The following is a 19319-nucleotide window of genomic DNA, read 5'->3' as shown; positions in this document are numbered from 1 at the left end:
CAAGCTGAGAGATTGGAGCCTAAATGCCAAATTCTTTCCAGCAAGGATGAGCGGGAGAGCCGAGGAGGACGTGAGATGGCTGCTCACGGATCTCAGCTCATCCCAAGTCTCCTTGGAAGCAGTCTAGGACTTGGGAAAACTCCACCTGAGGGGTTTCAGCATGGAGAATCTTCCCCCAGACATGGGGGACTGCAGGCCACGGCTGCAGGGAGACCTATGGCTGGAAATAATCAAACACCTCAAAGACCGGCGCGATAATTCCTAATTTTTCTCTGCAAAACTTGCTCAATTCTGGTGCTCTTTCTCCAGCATTACTCACTGCCAGTAAGTTTTTCCTCTCTCAACCTCTTCTCTGCAAGCCTCATTAGCTACTGAGATTCAAAGGTCTTCAGGGACCTTTAAATCCAGCCCAATATACCACATAAATTAACACTTTAAACCTACAGCAACATTTGTAACACGAGATTTGCCAGGAGGCAAAAGTTTTATGTAGCGACCTCCTATTCAGGAAAAAATTGCTGCTGCCTTAAAAAAGTCTTTAACAGATCAACATCCCAACCCAGAAACTGAAATTTGAGGTTAGAAACCAGAATCCCAGCTACACCCGGGTGTGGCAGTTCATCACCAGCGGCATTTTCCTGTTATTTTCACTTCATAAAAAAGGGAAGTCAAAGATCAATTAGGGACCAAACACCTTCTGTGTGTTACTGCATCCAACAGCCACGGCTGCTCCGACTAGGATGGGGTTTTCTTGCTCAAGAAACCCGATCTGCTTATTTCAGCTGTAAATACACAGCAAAACAAAATCACAGCCCAAGACAAGAACCAGGAGGCTTCAAAAAGCAGCCCCAAAGGTTATCGAACCCATCATTGTTCTGAGAACAAAACCTGGGGCATCAAAAGCATCTTTGAAAGAGCAGAGAAGAACAAACACCTCCCCTGAATTGCCGGGCTCGTTAAGCTCCAGCTCATAAAAGTCCCTATCAAGAGCAATAATCGCAAAAGGCCCTTGGCTTTTCACAAGCCCCAGGGCTCTCACCTCCCCTCTCCCTTGCATTCCCAAGGTATTTCCCAAGCACAGCTCCCCTCCCAACCTCAGCATCCCAGTCCTTCACTCAGATTTTACATCGGCATTTTGCTTTACTTCAACGGGCTCGGGTGCAGTCTCACAAACGGAAATATTTGGAAACCCTTTAGTTTCCAAAGAAGAATTCCCAAAGCGTTTCTCAAATCCCCAAACTGTTGCTATTTCTTTCTGCCCCTGTGCAGGCAGGTCTGCAAAATTCCTGGGTGTTTGTCACTGCAATGATGTCGTGGCTGAAAGGACCCCAAAACGCTGTGGGATGACCTGGGATCAGCTTCCCAAAGTCTCACTACCCGGCTTTTAAACGTCCCGAAAAGGCGTGAGTAATGATGAGTAAAACTTATCTGCCTGAGGAAAGCCACTTACAGGGTTGGATGGACAACTGAAGGTTTACAACAAGGAATAAAGGGCGAGAACAATTCCCAAAGCACCACGTTCCCAAAGCTGCCACATCCCACTGCACTGCCCCACGTGTGGAACACCGGAGCAGGATGCTCCTGCAGCCACCACCAGCACCTTTCCTGACACACCATAGCACAGCCAGGGATGAGAAAAAGTTAATTTCTCTTTAAACCCCTTATTTAACTCATGTTGAGACACTGCAGAACTAATTGAAGGAACAAATTGCATTATAATTTGGGTTAAAGTGTCAGTGAAATCCTCAGCGTGGCTTTGGAATGCTGTTATTGCCTGGATCATTACTGGGGTTTTACAGAGCAGGGTAATAAAGGCTGTAATAGAAATAGAGGCTGTTCCTCCAGGCTGAACAACCCCAACTCCCCTGCCCTGCTCCAGGTTTTAATCTGATGTCACTTGTCACTGACCACTCAGAAAACCACTAAATTTTGGCTAAAAGTAATCTGCCCATTAAACTCTGTATTTCTAGTCAGAAAGAGAAATGACAGCGAGGGCAAATGACTGAATCACACATTTTACTTAGAAAACAAACCCACAAAAGCAGCTTGAGACACTAATTGTGAACACAGCAGCTGCTGCTTTGGGACAACTCCCATGGAACCGTGTTTTCCAGGAGCAGTGCCACACCCAACCTGGGAATGGACACAAGTGGTGTGAGCAGAGAGAGGGGCCCATCCCCAGAGCATCCCTTCCACAGCGCCGTGAATTATGCAAATAACAGCACTGACCCTCCAGCGACTGGCTCCGAGGCTCAAGGGTCCTGATCGGGATGGAGGGAATGCTCAGATCCCTGGGGAGGTCAGGGGCAGCGAAAGGGTGACCAAGGCTCTTGCAGCCACCCGAAGGCCAAGTCCCTCTCTGGGGACTCAAGGGCTCCGTTGTTCCAGGGCTGCAGCTGCCCGAGGTCGGGGGACGCTCGGCCATGAAGGGCCCGTCTGTGTCCGTCTGGGAGTCGTGGCCGGCACCGCTCGGGTGCTTTTTCCATTCACCACCCCCGAGACAGCAGTGATGTCTTGGGAAGAAATTCCTCCCTGTCAGGCCCTGGCACAGGGTGCCCAGAGAAGCTGTGGCTGCCCCTGGATCCCTGCAAATGTCCAAGGCCAGGCTGGACGGGGCTTGGAACAACCTGGGATAGTGGAAGGTGTCCCTGCCCATGACAGGGGGTGGAACAAAATCATCTTTAAGGCTCCCTCCTTCCTCTGCATCCTGGGCTCATGGGGCACCCCAGCTGTGCCACTTTCTGGGGAATTCTAAAAGGAATTCTTACCTAGTCCATGATTTCACTGAAACTCCTCATCCTCAAAGTCACAGACAGCTGATTCTCTCAGGCCGTGAACTTTTACAGCCAGAAAATTTTTCAGGAGTCAAGCACACACAGCTTCTTTTTTGGGAGCAGGTATTTTCCCTGAACAGTCTAAACAATCCCCATTTCCCTCCTCCTCCTCCAAGCTAAAGCCCTCAAATCACCCTTAATTTTAGAAGCACCGTGGGTTTAATCAAGAGAATCACTATAGGCTGCAAAAAGGTCAAAAAGCCAACACAGGAAAATCCCAGGGGAAGGCATTCCTCAAAATAACCTGGGAAACAATAGCACAGGCACCGCTCGCCGGAGGGAATCGGATCTGCCTCGGTTTCTCTGGGCAAAATAAAGCAAAACAAAGGCACACAGAGCTGGTTTTCCCTGCAGAACCTGCCTGGGAACATTGGACAAAGCTGCTGGAGGATGGATGTCAAGGGAGCACAGTGGGAGCTGCCAAAATAACAGGGCCTCTCAAACTCATTTGTAGGATGGACATTCCACACTCCAGACAAGGATAAAGAAAGGTATTATCATTTCTCATAAAATAAAATATTATTTGTCTTGTCACTCCAGGCCCTTGTCAAAAGCCTCTTGAAGAGCCACTGGACACCAAGGGAATGTATTTCCACTGGTCAAACAGCTTCAGAAGAAGAAAAGTGAAAAAAATATAACCCACCCCATGCAATTATGCACAAAAGGTGGATTTTCCCTTAGGCTAAGTTGGCAGGAAGAACAAGTGTCTTCTTCCTGCAGAAGGGAAAAACACCCAAACCTTCAGGTGTACAAGGCCTTTTGGGTAAAAAGTGAAATAAACCCAAAGATTTTCTGCCTTTAATGGCTCCCAATTTATCCTGACAAAGCAAGTCCAGCTAAAGATCTCATCGAGAAAACACAGCTCAATGTCTTAAAGCACCTTAGAAAGAAAGCATGAACTCACCCTCTTGCACGAGTGCTTAACAGGATTGTTAAAGTCAAATTCCCTCTTCCTTTGCAGTTTGGGAGATCAGCAGTGTGAGGAGCCTAAGAACCAGCCCAGGCTCTGCAGCAGCATTCTCTGAAGCAATATTGTTGTTTTTCTGGTGCTCTTAAGTTCAGCCTGTGGTTCAGAGGAGCAGCTACTTGAATATCAGCCCCATTGTCCTCCAGAGCTTTGCCTCTGGTCACACGTGGTGCAAAAAGAAAAAGATCAAGTAGATAATTTATATTCCACCAGCTCAGAAAGAAGCTCGAGGAGTAGCTTTGCTTTATTGAAATGAAACACCATCCCACATATTTTAAGAATTGTGTTTGTCATCATTTCTTGCTCCTCATAAAAATGCAAGGAGCAAACGAGGCAACAATTCCCACTTCAACATGACAGAACTTTGACACCCTGTTCTGTCCACAGGACAAGCCACAGCCCTGCCTGCAAAACTCATGGAATGTGATCAATGCCATGAGGGGGAGGACCAGAGATGGAGAGAGCAGAGATGGTACAACCTCCACTTCCCACCTTCCTCCCAAAACTTGGTACTCCCAGCTGGCTGTGGGAATCCTTGCCAGGGCTCTGGAGCAGGTTCCACACCGTAACAAACCCCTTTCCTCAGCTTTTTCTGTGTGAAACTCCAGTTTGGGCTTCACCTTCAAGATGCCCAGAACTACTCTGGTCCCTGTTGCTTCATCTCTGTCATCCTTCCCAGCCACATTCCTGCTCTTTCCAGCTGTTCATCCTGAAGCCCAAGATCCCAGAGGCACAATCCTTCACCCTGGAGTTGATACAAAATCCCAGCTCTCCCTCATTCCAATCTGCACTCAAGGATCCTCACTGGTTTTCAGACACAACGGGGAACTTCAAGAGCATTTTCCACCCAAAGCTGTTCTATAATCCCGAAACACCAGCGATGCTAAGGAGCTTATCCAGGCAGGAAGTTTGGCTGGGAGGAGGGATTGAGCTCTGGCCCAGGCAGAAGCCGTAACAGCAGAGCCATCTCCCTCCCAGCACTCGTGAGGAGCTTCACAAAAATGACAGCCAAGGAGTCAAGGGAGTATTTGACCACTAGAACACAGAAATGACCTTGGGCTTGGAGATGGACTATGGAATGCCATGGACTGGGGGCACAGCACCTGCCAGCAGGCAGGAACTCCCATCTCAGCACATCTACACACTGAACATGCCACCAGTGCTTTTGGGAACGGGATTTGAGACGCTGCCAACATGCTGAGCACTGGGTCAAAATCCTCTCCCAAGGACTGTGCAATCCCAGTTTGGAGAAGGCCAGGGAATGACACTCTGGGTCTTCCAAGCCCTCCAGTTACAGACACTACTGGAGACCAATGGAAGAGGAGGGAGCAGGTTTTCCCAGGATTTACTGGTATTTTACATTCATTACCCAGGAAAGCCACGGTGTTTTGCAGGACAGAACCCTAAATCCAACTGCCAGTTCTCAATCCAAGCCAAAGCGATGGACACAGGGAATTAACTGCCATCAGAACAATTAAAACACCTTATAAGCTTCCCTCCAGATCCAAAACCTTCCCTCTCCCTTCCTCCTTTCCATGTGGAACTGGGCTTTAAGCAGACCTATGACAGCAGTGATCACATCCTGCAGCTCCAAGTCCGAACAGGAATTTCCTCCTTTCCTCTAATCCAAACCTTCCTCAGCTCAAACTCAGCTTAGTTCAGTAAGCAACATCCCAAATACTTACATTTCCACCACTGACCCAACTGAACACACCACTTGATTGTTATTTTCAATCAGCTCAGGGAACCTGGAGCAAACGCAGGCAAACCTGGCAGGTAAGGAGAGCAGGCAGGTGGATTTGCTCCTCGTGGGAGGAGCGAAGCGTAATTTTGGAAAAGGAAGGTCCCAGCATTCCTTCAGCACAGGGAGAATAATCTACGGAACCCTCAGAAACACTTTCTGTCCTAATCCTCCACAGAAAATTGGTTTCAGCACCAAATGGAGCCAGGTCCACAGTCCGAATCCCTGGATTACACACACCCCACAACTTTCCCTGACTCAATCACCAAAATCACCAAATTTGACCCCAAACCAGCCCCGCCTCAAGCCTAGAAGACCACAATTTGTTAAACTAGGCTGTTTGTCCACACACTTGTCTAAGACACCTTCCCCTGGAGCTGCCTTGTGCTGGAGGGGAGCTGGTGGCTCCTACAAGGACTTTGATGGGGGGGACAATGCCATGGAGGTGGACACGGCTCCAGCTGAGCGATGGCTGAGGCTTCCCATTCCTTACACCTGCTGGCATTGAAGGGAAAGCTCAAACACAAGCCAGATGTGAGCAGAACAAGGTCAAAGCTGAGTTTAACACTGCACATGAAGACACCTGCAGTGAATTTTTTACTGGTAGCAGGAGTAAGAGATTCCTGCTGCAGGCTCCGGGTCCGGCACAGCAGAGCCGCGGGAAGTTCCTCGCTGGGAGCAGGCTGGTTAAACGCTGAGAGGGATCAATGTCAGCAAGGTAAGGAACTTAAATCAGTTCCTTTTGCCTCCCAAGGAAATCAAATTTAGCTGTGAAGCAGTGCCAGGCAGGGATCTGCTGTCTATTAGCACGAATTCGCAGTTTTTCACATTTTAATTAGCTTTTGTAGGCCTTTTCAGGCCAATTTTCAGCCAGCTGGGCTACGCCCCCCTCCAGATGGAGGTCATGGGTTCTTCTCCTGCATTCCAGCAGCAGTTCCTTCTTTATTTGAGCAGTTATATTCCCAAAATATTCATGCATTTTATAAAACACAGCACATGCTGCATTTGGGGGAACCAAATTCCATATCAGCATAGTTCCTCTTCCTTTCTCCAGATGCACCATTGCTCTTGCTCCTCATGACCTGAAGCTTCTCCAGCACATCCAGGACAACATGAGGTCAACAGCACAATCCTCCTCAAGCCAGAATCCCTCTTAAAAATATTCCCCAAATCAGAAGCTGCTCCAGCAAAGAGCTTCAGGGCCCTGCTGCTTCCTTTGCTGCACCTCTGTTCCCTGCAAAATGAAGAACTGGGCTCTCTCCAGCCTGAAATCGCCCTTGGGGCTCCTCCTTAGGAGAAAAACTCCTTTTGCAGGTTTGGAAACACTTTCAGGAATACCTGGAAGGTCCTGCTAGTCATGGCAGGAACAATGACCTCAACTGCTTCCACAACCAACATAACTTGGACCATAACGTGCACAGGGACCATTCCCAGAGGGTGCTTTGGATCACCTCCACTGAAGGCGCTTCTTTGCCACCCAACTCGTTCAACTCCCACCAATTCCAGACGTTTCTCAAGAGGCAGGAGCACTGAAATCCCAACATCTGGAAAGAGCAGCTGATTCAATGAACAGTCCCCTTTTCGAACCCATCTCCAAAGCAGACAAACACTCCAGGTGGCCAAGCCACCTCTTCCTTAAGGAGGTGACCAACCAGATTCTACCCTGGAGTTTTCCACTGAGAATGTAGCTGCAGGATCCAAATTTATGGCATTTTTCAGTTCTCTGGTATTTGGCTTTTTATCTCCATTCTACATAACCCCATCGCCTGGAGTGGGACCAGCTACAGCAAAGAATTGGTTTGGATTTGCTCACGGAGATGGATCCATAGGGGAGAAAGTGACAGGAGAACATCTGTCAGACACTGGAACTGATGAACTTCATTCTGCCCTTGCTCTCAGAGAACCCCTCCTATTGTTTTTTGGAGGGGAAATCTTCAAAATTTTTAAATCTTTCTGCTATTCAGATAATTGAGCTGTTTAAGGAAGTATCCAAGGCCAGGTTGGATGGGGCTTGGAACATCCTGGTCTAGTGGAAGGTGTCCCTGCCCATGGAAGAGGGGTGGAATGAGATGAGCTTTGAGGTCCCTTCCAGGCCAAACCATCCTGGGATTTCATAATTCTATCATAAAGTTTTAAAAATATTTTTCCTTGCTCCATAACAAACCCAAGACTTCCTGTCCGAGTACATTTTTCCCCTTTTCAGCACAAGGGCTTTAAAATCCTCTTTTTTCAATCTGAATGTTAAATTTGGCCTTCGGTGGGGATTAATTTTTTTGACGTTTTATTGGAAGAAGAGGAACGGAAGGGAAAGAAACAGAAGGAGGGAATCAAGTAGTCCAAATTGAATTGAAATGAAAACAAGTCTGCTGAAAATGTAACACCCACAAAATAACGCATCCATGAAACAGTGTGGATAAACAGCCCGCTGCTGCAACTGGGAAATAATCCAGTTATTACCCAGCCATCCACATCAAGGGTGAAGGTTTTAATGGCAAGTCCCACACCTGCAGGGATGCATGGAATTGTGGTGGGAGACAGTGACTGCCTGGTTAATTCTATACAATAATCTGCTCAAATAAATTACGCTCTGTTGCCTAATTAATCAGATCCCCTGCAATTAACATCAAGGAGCCAATGACCTCATGCAGACAGGATTAAGAGCTCTGCAAGGCTCCGTTCCGGGCACAGCCACGGGAACAAGTTCCCGCAAGGCAGGGCTGGGTGCAGTGCCAGAGATGCTCCTTCATGCAGGAATTGCAAAACTCCAGATCCTACAGGGACTCCTCGGAAGCCAACTGGACACAGCATGGGAATGGGGGGAAGAGGGAATGTCCCCTCCTCCCAGGGAGGACCAAGGGGCTTCTCAGCACATGGCGCCGGAGAAGCTGCCTCCAGATAAACACCCTGCTTCCCAAAAATTGGATTATAGAAACATGGAATGGTTTGGGCTCGAAAGGACCTTCAATAGCATTTGGCCCACCCCTCTACCATGGGCAGGGACACCTTCCACTAGTCCAGGTTGCTCCAAGCCTCATCCAACCAGGCCTCGAATATTTCTAGGGTTGGGGTATCCACCTCCGCTCCAGGCACCCTGTGCCAGTGGTGGTAAAAACCACTCTCATTGTAAAAAAACTCAAATTCTGCTGCTGTTTAGTCCCCTTCTGGCCTGGCTTCCCCTGCCTGTGTGAGCTCAGCAGCAGGAATTGTCTCCTCTGGAAGTGAGGACACCTGGAGCAGCTCCCACAGCCATGGCACCCACCGACGCCACCGGCATGAAGGGAAAAGAACACCCCAGCACTTCTGGGATGGATCCTTCCAGAAGCAAACCTGTGGCAGCCTGACCCACCTGCCAGCTGTGTCATCCACGCCCTTGGAATGCGCTCTGGGATATGTGGGCAGCTGAGGGAGTCAGAGGAGGCACGTGGGATCCCCGATGGCTCTGTGGAGTGCCATGGGATCAACCGTGAGCACCAGGCTGGCGCTGCCCCACCATGGCCTGTGCACTGGAACAGCACAGCCCTGAGCTACGAGGGACAAACTGAGTCAGAAACGCCACAGTGTGCTGTGGAAACTCTGGGGAAAGGAGCTGGGAGGAGCTCAGGAACGTGAGCTTTCCACAAGCCACCATCTCACAGCCGGTCCCAGCACTGTGCACATCCCCGGCTGCCTCTAGGCCCAGCTTTGGGGCTGCCAAACCCAGCTCCACTTGCTGCTGCGAGCACCAGACAGTTCCTAATCAGAACAACATTCTCCAGCTCCGTCTCCACATGGCAACAGCTCCGTTTTCCATCCAAACAACCCATCCCCAAGCCCCCACGGCCTGGCCAGCGAGCACGAGCAGCTGGCACGGCACGAGCAAGTGGCTCCCGAAGCTGCGCACAGGAATTCCATTATCTTCCCAGCAAACAAACCCCAGCTATGGCATCCCCGCGTCTCTGGCTGCGGGTGGGAGCCACGGCAGGCCCAGAGCAGAGGCAGAGGTGTGAGTTTTTGCAAGCCAAGCCTTTCTGAGCTGGGCTTTGAAGTGCAGAGCCTTCAAACAGCGCCCGAGGCTGCACAGCAGCATCAGCGGCTCCCGCCATGCGCCGCAGCCCATCCAGATGTTTCCAGCCAGGCAGCCAGGCCAGCTGCTGCACAGCTGCCTCGTGTCGGGCTGGGGCAGCTTTTGGGAGGGAGCAGCGCTAGCTCAACATCCCCTGTGACATGTTCTGACTCTGTGAGGCTGAAAGAAAAAGGTTTTGTGCTGGCTGAGTTGTTTGCTGAGAGGAGTTTAAGTAAGGAAAGTAGTAAAGGATTTAATATTTCAGCTCCTGGATGCTGCTTGTGCCTCTGCAGCAGCTGGCTCTCCATCCTACGGTAAAACTGAGGCACTGGGAGGTTAGAAGAACCCAGAAGGCTGAAAAAAATGGAAGGCTAAAAAAAAAAAAGCCAGAAAAATAATTTCGTGGACCGTTCTGTCAATACCCAGTGGCTAAAATGAGGCTCAGCTGGCTTGGACTATTTGGAACTGGCCAACAGCTTTTGACCCTTGAAAAGAGACAATTCCAGCAGCAAAGGGTGGGGAATTCAAGACCACAGATACCTGTTTGCTTTGGGCTGGAGGGATGTTAAAGCTCATCGTGTTCTACCCCTTGCCATGGGGACACCAGACCAGGCTGCTTCAAGGCCCATCCAGCCTGGCCTTGGACACTCCCAGGGCTGGGGCAGCCACAGCTTCCCTGGGCACCCCGTGCCAGGGCCTCACCACCCTCATAGGGCAGAATTCCTTCCCAATATCCCATCTATCCCTGCCCTCTGGCAGTGGGAAGCCATTCCTTGTCCTGGCACTCCAGGTCCCACTCCAAAGTCACTTTCCAGTGTCCCACAAAACTCCAACACACAACTTGGGGTGACACATGAGCTTGGGGGGGGGGGTCTCATCCAGGCACTCCAAACACTCACCAGTAACAGGAAATGCTGCTGTGGTGAAAGAAAATTAGGAAAACAACCCCCTCCTGCAGCCAGGGACTGTTTTCCTACTTCTCTGTGCAAGACAAGCAGTGACATCGCTTGGGGCTCAGCGTAAGAAAAAAAAATAAATACTGTTTACAGAGAGAATTTTGCAACCTCTCCAAATGTCATCCTGGGTCATATTTTGCCCATGATGGGGACACAAAACCTGAGGGAAACTCCAAAGGCTGTGGAGCCCTGGGGTGCTCCCTGCGGCTTCTGCCTGGACATGGAGAGGCAGCACCACGTGCTGGAGAAGGACCCACAAACCTTCTGAAGGCTTGAAACTGAAGAAGGATGGAAAATGTTTAACTTTTGCCAGGAAAAAGTATCAAATATATCCTCCTAGGATTTTTCAGACAGCTTGGTTTGGGTTTGTTTGTTGTATTATTTTGGAGTTTTTTTTTTTTTTCCTAAAGTTGAAACTGGTTTCCTAAATCATCCTGGACAGACAAACAACCAGGGACATCACACAATTCAATACCCAAACAAAGATGAGTCCACTGGTCAACTTTTGCTACAAATTGAGTGGATTAAACCCTTTATTTTTCAATAATGACCAGTCATGCTGCCTGCAGAGCACCGGAAGGTCAGGGGCAGGATCTGGCTAAAATCCCATTCCTGAGGAGCAACAACACCAGGGACCAGCTGGAACCACCACTGTGGGATTCCCCGGGGGTGATCAGGTTCATGATTTTTATTCCCCTGACCCCTGGGATCAGCCAAGCTGGGAAAGGCTCCCACAAAACAGCTCCAAACAAGAGAGATATTTTACCATAACCTTAAATAAACAAGAGCAGAGGAGAGAGAGGAGATGCTGCTGGGAACTACAAAGGGGAACTGTAAACACAACAGCAGATAAAGCAGATGGATGTTTGAAACAACCATTTGCACTGGAGAAAACACATGGGATCCGTCCCCAAGCCCGCAGGGAATGAATTTACTGCAGCCAGAAACCACGTGCTGCAGTCAAATTTCCATTTATAACCATTACCTGCTAAGCCTGGAAAACCCACAAATAAAATCCAGGGCAGCAGAAATTTGTAACGTTGCAAGAGGAAAAACCAAATGACTGAGGATCCCCTGTGGAGAGAAGGATACTGGGAATGCTGCTGCAGGGAGCTCGGGGTGCCCAAGGGCAGAAATGCATCTGGTGGTTTTAATTCCCAGAGAACTCGGACATCCAGCACCCAAAGGAGAGGGAAATGCTTGGTCTGGATCACATCAGCCTCAGTTCTGACTCTCCTTTTCTTTCTCCAGCAGAGAAAACAATTTGATTTTTATTATTAGCCTGGAGAGGTGCAGGGTGGAGGTGGGAAGTGAATGAGCAGAGCAGGAACCAGCCTCTGGTGAGAGATCTTCTGGAAGCAGCAAAGCACAGCAACTACCAATAAAACAGCCTTATAAAGTGGATTATTTGGGAATGACACCACCATTTAACGATGGTATTTTGGTAGCAGCTCCCACTCCCCCGGCAGCACCTTCACCTCCAGCTTGCGGCTGAATTTTTAAATTTAATTAATTAAACCACAGCCAGAGAGGCAGGAGGAGAATGTATTGCTTTGGACCACAGTCAAATAACAGATGCACACACTGGACTAACTGAGACACACTTGGCACTACTGGAATATGCCAGACTCCCAAAAAAAGCCCATTCCCCACTTCTCTTTGCTCTGCCTACACACGGCAGCTCCTCACACAGGGCTGGGATTAAAGGGGGAACATTTCACCAGTGTGGGGAAGGGAACCTGAGCTACACGTGTGATCCTAGAGAAATTCAGGGAATTAATGATCAGCCTCCCCTCATTCCCAGATGCTCCCATATATCACTGGGCATGGACAGCACAGAGTCAGACAACTTTATGCAGCAAGGTCACCTTTCAAAAGGAAAAGCCACCCAAGGCCTCTTTCAACTTTTAGAGTCGAAGAAAAAAAGAGAAAAAGGAGAAAGAACATCTGAAAGGGATGAAACCCTCCAAAATTCACCTCACTGCTAAAAAACAACTCCCCACGGCCTGAGCGTGCAGAGCCGCCTGCACCCCCTGAACCTGCTTCCTTGTGGGATGCCAAAAGAACTGTCAGTCTTGCATTCCCAGAGGAGAGGAGGGATTCCTGAACCAGCTGTCTGTGTGCAGACAGCTCCAGCAGCAAGTCCCAACACCTTCCCCTCCGGCCCTGCTTTCTGGCCTCACCCACAGCCGTCAGGGGCTCTTTGTCAGGCCCCGAGTGTTGACAAATCCTGCTCTGCACAACTCCCCACAACGGGAAGCAACAAAAGCAACAAAAGGCTGGGCTGTGCTCCTGTGGATTAGCTGCTCTCATCCCTCTAGCCAGGAGCTGTGCCTGTTCCGTGTACTCATCGGGATAATTCCTTAGCCAGGCATTAGGCAGAAAACCCAGGGGAAGGCAGCAACAGCCACAACAAACAGTGGCCGCTCGTCGCCACCCCGCGCTCCACCAGAGGCACCAGAAGAACAAAAGTGGTCTTCACTTCAAGCACAGCCTCAAGCTGTGCCAGGGGAGGTGCTGGTTGGACAGCAGGAGGAATTTCTGCATGGAAAGGGTGGTCAGGCACTGAAGGGGCTGCCCAGGGAGGTTTGGAGTGTCCATCCTTGGAGGTGTCCGAGAAAGGGCTGATGGGGCACTCAGTGCTGGGTGACAATGTGGTCCCAGGTTGGACTGGATGATCTCAGAGGGCTTTTCCAACCTCAGTGATTCTGTGTGATGTTGTGAAGTGAAAAAGCAGCACTTACTGCAAGCAGAACACTCCATGCAGGGAATGTGTGAGCAGGCAGCAGTGGAAGCTGCTCCTCCACCTTCTTCCTTGTTTAGCACCTCCAGCACCTTTCCTGAACCCTCAGCTCTGCTGCAGCTAAAGCCCCGTCCATGTTCCAGCATCTCCTCTTGACACCAATGCCAGCTCATGTCTTTTAGCAGCAGTTATTCACTGACAAGCAGATTTTGAGACACGTCTCACGTGGCACTGGAGCCTTTCCACCAGCAGTCAGGGCAGCCAGCTCTTCCTGTCACAGCCAGACCAGGAAAACTCTGACCCAGGGAAAAGGAAAATGTACTGGCACAACCTGGTCACAAACACTTAAAGCCCAGAGCACAAGATCATGTCCTCAGGAGGACTATGAAGAACCCCAGAATCCCAGACTGGTTTGGGTTGGGAGGGAAATTAAAGTTCATCCAGTTCAACCCCTGCCATGGGCAGAGACACTTCCCACTAGCCCAGGCTGCTCCAAGCTTCATCCAGCCTGGCCTTGGACACTTCCAGGGATGAGGCAGCCACAGCCTCTGTGGCTCTGTGTCCATGGAGATATCCATGGGCTAAGGCTGGACAGTGCCCCTACCCCAAAAAAACAGCAGCCTCTTTACCAACACTGGTACAAAACCAGTACCCCCCAGAACAAGGCTCCACTTTCCCATCAGCAACACACACAACCCCCCAGCACAAACACAAGCAGATCTGAGGCCATCACTCAAGCCTGGCTGATGAATAATGTTGGGAATAATCCATTTAATAGCAGCTCTGCTCCCCGTTTCCCTCCTGTCCCTGCCCAGACACGCCCAGGCTGAGCTGCTCCCCCGGGCTCTGATGTGGAGACACAGAATCCCACACTCACAGGATGGTTTGGGGTGAAAGGGACCCATCTGGGGTCACCTTTGTCACGGGGCACATCACCTAAACAGGGATAGCAAGCCAAAAACTCAGTCTCCATTGCCTGAGCCAAAAAATCTCACTCCAACCTCCCCCAAATTCCAACAATATCGTTCCCAATGTGTCATTTCTGAAGAAAAAGAGAGGAACTGACAATAAAGACAAGGAGAATCTGTTCTTTAAAAACACTGCTAGCAAAAACAAATTTCAAATTCATGTCCTGTGCCTCTGACATGTAACAGCAGCTTATCATGTTACCAAAACCCTCTAATTTGAAGTGAAAAAAACCCTAAACCACACAATTATCAAACTGCAGGCATTAAATTCTGTGTCTTCCCTAATTTCACAACTTTCCTTTTGTTAATCACTGATTAACACTGCAAACCCCAGCAGAGGGCCCTACCTGGCCCTTTACAAAGCAACTGAGAAAAGAGGAAAAAAGCTTTTTTCCTTCTCCAGAATCTCCAGTTTGGGCATAACAAATCCCTCCTAAACCAGCAAAGTGTTCTCTTAGCAGGTGCTGTTACTGCAAGATGCTCCTTCTTCCCAGTTTATCCCACAGTCAAACAACTCATGCTAAATTAATTCTTATTTTTCTGTAGAGCCAATGCTCAGAACTTGCAGCACCCAGTGGGTGAAGGGCTGGATTTCTCCTGGCAAACCAATCCAAATAATCATATAGAGAATAAAAACAGACCTAAACAAGACACAAACCTCATGGATCCTTGAACTTTTAGAGGTTTAGTTGGGAAAGAGTGCGAAGCAACCAGTGGAACAATAGGAGCCAAAAGTAAAAATAAAAATGCTTAAAAAGAAAGAATAAACCAACATGGAGAACTCCCTGCTGCAACAACAGAAATTAATTAATTTATCTTTGTTTGTGCATGACCTGGCCAGGAAAATGTGATTTCCAACACTGCTCCTTGAGGTGTCGGTGCATGACAGCTTTATTTATTTTTAGAAGTTGCTTTTAGTACACTTATCTCAGTTTTTCTGCATCCTCTACAGACGCAGGTCCTTGGTGGTGGTTTTCACTCTGATCCAGGAGGGATTTCAGGAGGAAATCAAAAAGGGAAAGCCACTATAAGTTTATCAAACTGCCCAGGAGCTGGCTAAGTCCTGAAGCTTTCCATCTGCTCTATCATTACCCCAGTTTTCATGCTACAAACCTTTGGGACAGACCTTTTAAAGCTTCAAAACCCAACCTGCTGGGGAATATCCCCTACAGCAACGTCTCACTGAAGAAATTTTGGACAAATCCCTAGGGATGCAGAACATGAACCTGAGGATGACGTCCAAACCCCAACTCGGCACCTCAAAGATCCAGGGAGAGGCACAGATGTGCCAAACTCTCCCCGTTTGTTTTCTGACTATCAGAATTCCTGCTGGATCAGCTCCTGAGAACCCAAGGCCATAAATCCTGGCAGCCCCGACCCCAGGGAACACGTGCTCCCCCCCACTGATGTCTCCAGCAGCTCAGTCCCAGCTCCTGCACCACGCCAAGCCTTGGTCCCAGACACTACAAATTAGTTCTGACTCTAGAAATCCCAGCCATAATGCTAAACCCAGAATTCCAAACAATAGAAGGGAATCTAAACCTCACCCAGAGGCCATTTGCTCACAATATAGTTTTTTGTTATGTTTGCTGCATAAATCAGAGCAGAAGTGGCCTGGGTTTGGTGACTTCATTTGGGGGTTGACGCGGTGACGCCTCCTCTAGTGCCGTAAAAGACTTTTCCAGAGCCACTTTGAGTGTTCTGCAGCAGGAGGGGAGCCCCTGGAAAATGCCTCCAGCCCCTCAGGAATGTCCAGGACACAATTCCCAACCCCTTCACCCACACATCAGCCTCAGGCTGATTTTCCAAACTATCATAGAATAATCCTGGAATGGCTTGAGTTGGTCTCATTTAAGGAATGAGACCTTAAAGCTCGTCTCATTCCACTCCTTTCCCACCTTCCACTATCCAAGTTTGCTCCAAAACCTTGTCCAACCCACCCTTGGACAATTGCAGGGAACACTCCCATCAATCTGCCTCCATCCCAACCCCTCAGTGCCTCCAAAATAGTTGCCACAGCATGGAAAAATGGAACAGATGGACAGCAAAGGCACCATCCTGCCTGCACGTGTGCTGCCAGCAGCGGCTGATGCAGGATTTCAGGACACCTCTCTCACCCAGAACAGTTGAGTTTCCCTTCAGCAGCCTTGTCCAAGTGAAATCCCAGCTTTCCCCCGAGCTGCTCTGGCAGATTGGGATGCCTTTTTTTCATTAAATCCCTCCTTCCAAGTTGAGAGCTTTTCCTAAATTTAATTTGAGTGAATCACTTTCTTGCCAAAGGAAAAAAAACAAATCAAAGGTTTATTCTGATGCTATTGAATTCAATGCCTGTAAATTTAATTTCTATCTGTACTTTTGTTTAAACATTTTATGGTGTTAATTACAACAAACCATGCAAATTAGGCTGCCAGTGGAATAAAAGGCCTGTTCTAACAGATAATAAATAGCTCTCAACCATAAGCTCATTAAGATGCTGTTCAAGTGCGTGCTCCGACTCCCAGGTTGAGATCAAAATCTGCATCCTAAAAACAGAAGGATCTTTAGGGCTTGCACGGAATATTGCATTCCTTCCAAAGGAAGATCCTGGAGCAAGAGGATGGTCTGAAATCCAAACCCTCCACGTCTGGTTTGAGGCTCCAACAGAGCTATTTTAAACAGGTACCACGAATCCTACGCATTATTCCTGCTTATCCATGAGCATTTAAATGTCAAGCTTGGTGCAAATAAATTACTTCTTTGTTTGAATCATTGATATCCTCCAAGCCCTGCTGCCCTGACCCCCTTCCTTAAATCCATAGGCAAAACCAGCTGAAGTGTCAGACACATTCCTTGCAGTGCCTGCAGGAGAAGCTCAGCACCTCCCTGGTCTTCCACAAGGTTCCATTTTCACCTCTCCAAAGGAGGTTGGAGCCCAACACGGACCAAGGGAAGGATGGAGAGATCTGAAATGGTTCTGTCTTTACAAAACCTGGGAGAGATTCCATGGACACAGAGTGAAGCTCTCCCTGCCAGCTGCAGGTCAGCCTCAGGACACGCAGGATTTTGAGGACATCTGGTTGATCCTCCCCTTGTGATCCAAGAGCCTGGGAGAGAGGAAGGTTTCCTGCCTGTCTTGTGGGCCTGATACACTGCTGCCACTGAGACAGAGAGGAGTGACCACTTCCAACTGGGAGCAGGTGATCTGCTGACAGGAATTCCAGCAGCCAAGGCTTCACGGGATCCTGGTCTATCCCAGGGAAAAAGCTCAGCAGCTGTGGCACACGGACACCTGCACATCCCACAGGGATGTGGGAATGCACTCCCACCCAAGGGGCAGCTCTGAGCCCTCACGCTGCAGGAGGATGGCAGCAGCCACAACCAGGGAGGGATGGGGAGATCTGGAAAGGAATGGAAGTATGGACAGTGAGGGCAAGGGAAAGCTTTTTCTCACAGGGAATGTGCACAATGTGGTCTGAGCTCTGGAACTCACCATCCTTAACTGGGATCCATCACCAAACTGGCCAAGCACCAAGGTCCTGCCAGTGCTCCTTCCCTCCTGCCTTTTGGAAGGACACCAGCCCCAGTGCCAGATGCAATTGTCCTCCTGATCCTCATGGGATGCAGCCTCAGCCTGAGGAATGTCCCTTTCCTCTGGGCTCATCCAGAGAGGAGGATGTGGAATGTCTCCATACTGACAGCTCCCAACATTACATCCTCATTCTGCTGGAGACTGGGGGTGCCTGGAGCCCAGCTCAGCAAGGACAAACAGCTTTGATGCTCAGTTTGCTCCTACAGGGAATTATCCCCCCTCACTAATTGGGAATTGAAGTAGTTAAAAACACCAACCATGAATCCAATGAGTTTATCCTTAACACCACCCCTGGCTGTTCTATGGACTCGAGCCATGTCCTACCCAAGGAAAAAGAAGGATTTACCACAGAGAGGAGACCACCACCCACAGCCCCTTCAGGCACCACCTCCCTGCTTCCCTCAGCAGAGAAATCCTGGGCAGAGCACCTCCAGCCACAGATGTTCCAACCACACATCTGGCACATCAATGGCTTTCTTCCATCCCTCTACATGGACAGCGACTCCTTGATCTCCTGATTTAATATGGATTTCAAAACAAAGCACAGGCAGGTGTTTCCCTCCACAGTTGGGCTCTGTTTGAAAGGCCAGGAGAGCTTTAGGCAGAGCTCTGGCTGGAGGTGGTGGCTCAGGGCCGTGCTCAGGAGATCCAACTGGAAAATTGGCTCAGCCAACTCTGCCACTTTGGCCACAGAGACTCCTCAGCACCAACATCTCCCCATTTATGAATGGGGTGAAACTCCCCAACCCAACCATCTCCTGCTGCTCTTCAGGGTTTTCCTGTGTCCAGAGGAGGGAACAGAGCTGGGGAAGAGTCTGGAGCACCAAGAGCAGCTGAGGGAGCTCAGCCTGGAGAAAAGGAGGCTCAGGGGGGATCTTCTGGCTCTGCACAACTCCCTGACAGGAGGGGACAGCCAGGAAGGGTCAGGCTCTGCTCTCAGGGAACAGGGACAGGAGGAAAGGGAACAGCATTAAGCTGTGCCAAGGCAGGTTTAGCTGGATGTTAGGGGAAATTTCTTATGGAAAGGATTGTCTAGCCCTGGCACATGGGTGGAGTCTCCATCCCTGCAAGGGTTTAAAAGCCACGTGGATGTGGCACTTGGGGATGTGGGCTACTGGTGGCCTTGGCAGTGCTGGGGAAGGGTTGGACTCAATGATTCCAGAGGGCTTCTCCAGCCTGAATGATCCTGTGATTGTCTGAAACAGAGAATGAGGCCAAATCCAAAGAAAAAGGGAGTCTTTGAAGGTGAGGTGGGTGCACAGAGCAGCACTGGGCACTTTTAGGACCACTCAGAGGTCTGGAGAAGGTTGGGTCAGATCAAGCCAAGGGTGCATGGAGGGGTGAGATGCCTCCAGCTCCCCTTCTGGAAACATAAGCCTCATTTATCCTTCCTGGAAAAGAATGGGCAGCCCGATAGAGGTCTGGTAGGTTGGAGCTATAAAAGAGAATGGCAAAACATAGCCAAGAAGGAATTTTCCATTCAGCATTAATTAGTTTCCA

General features: G+C 49.4%; 1 protein-coding gene across 2 annotated transcripts in view; it reads right to left on the bottom strand.

The window, feature by feature from the left end:
* Nucleotides 1-19319, bottom strand: part of EDA (ectodysplasin A) — a 61158-nt gene that overhangs the window by 25702 nt on the left and 16137 nt on the right. The gene's annotated exons all lie outside the window — the stretch shown is intronic.

The sequence above is a fragment of the Vidua macroura genome, chromosome 14 (assembly GCF_024509145.1).
Source record: "Vidua macroura isolate BioBank_ID:100142 chromosome 14, ASM2450914v1, whole genome shotgun sequence".
Classification (NCBI taxonomy): Eukaryota; Metazoa; Chordata; class Aves; order Passeriformes; family Viduidae; genus Vidua; species Vidua macroura.
The sequence above is the reverse complement of the archived record's forward strand: the minus strand, read 5'-3'. Positions and strand labels throughout refer to the sequence as shown.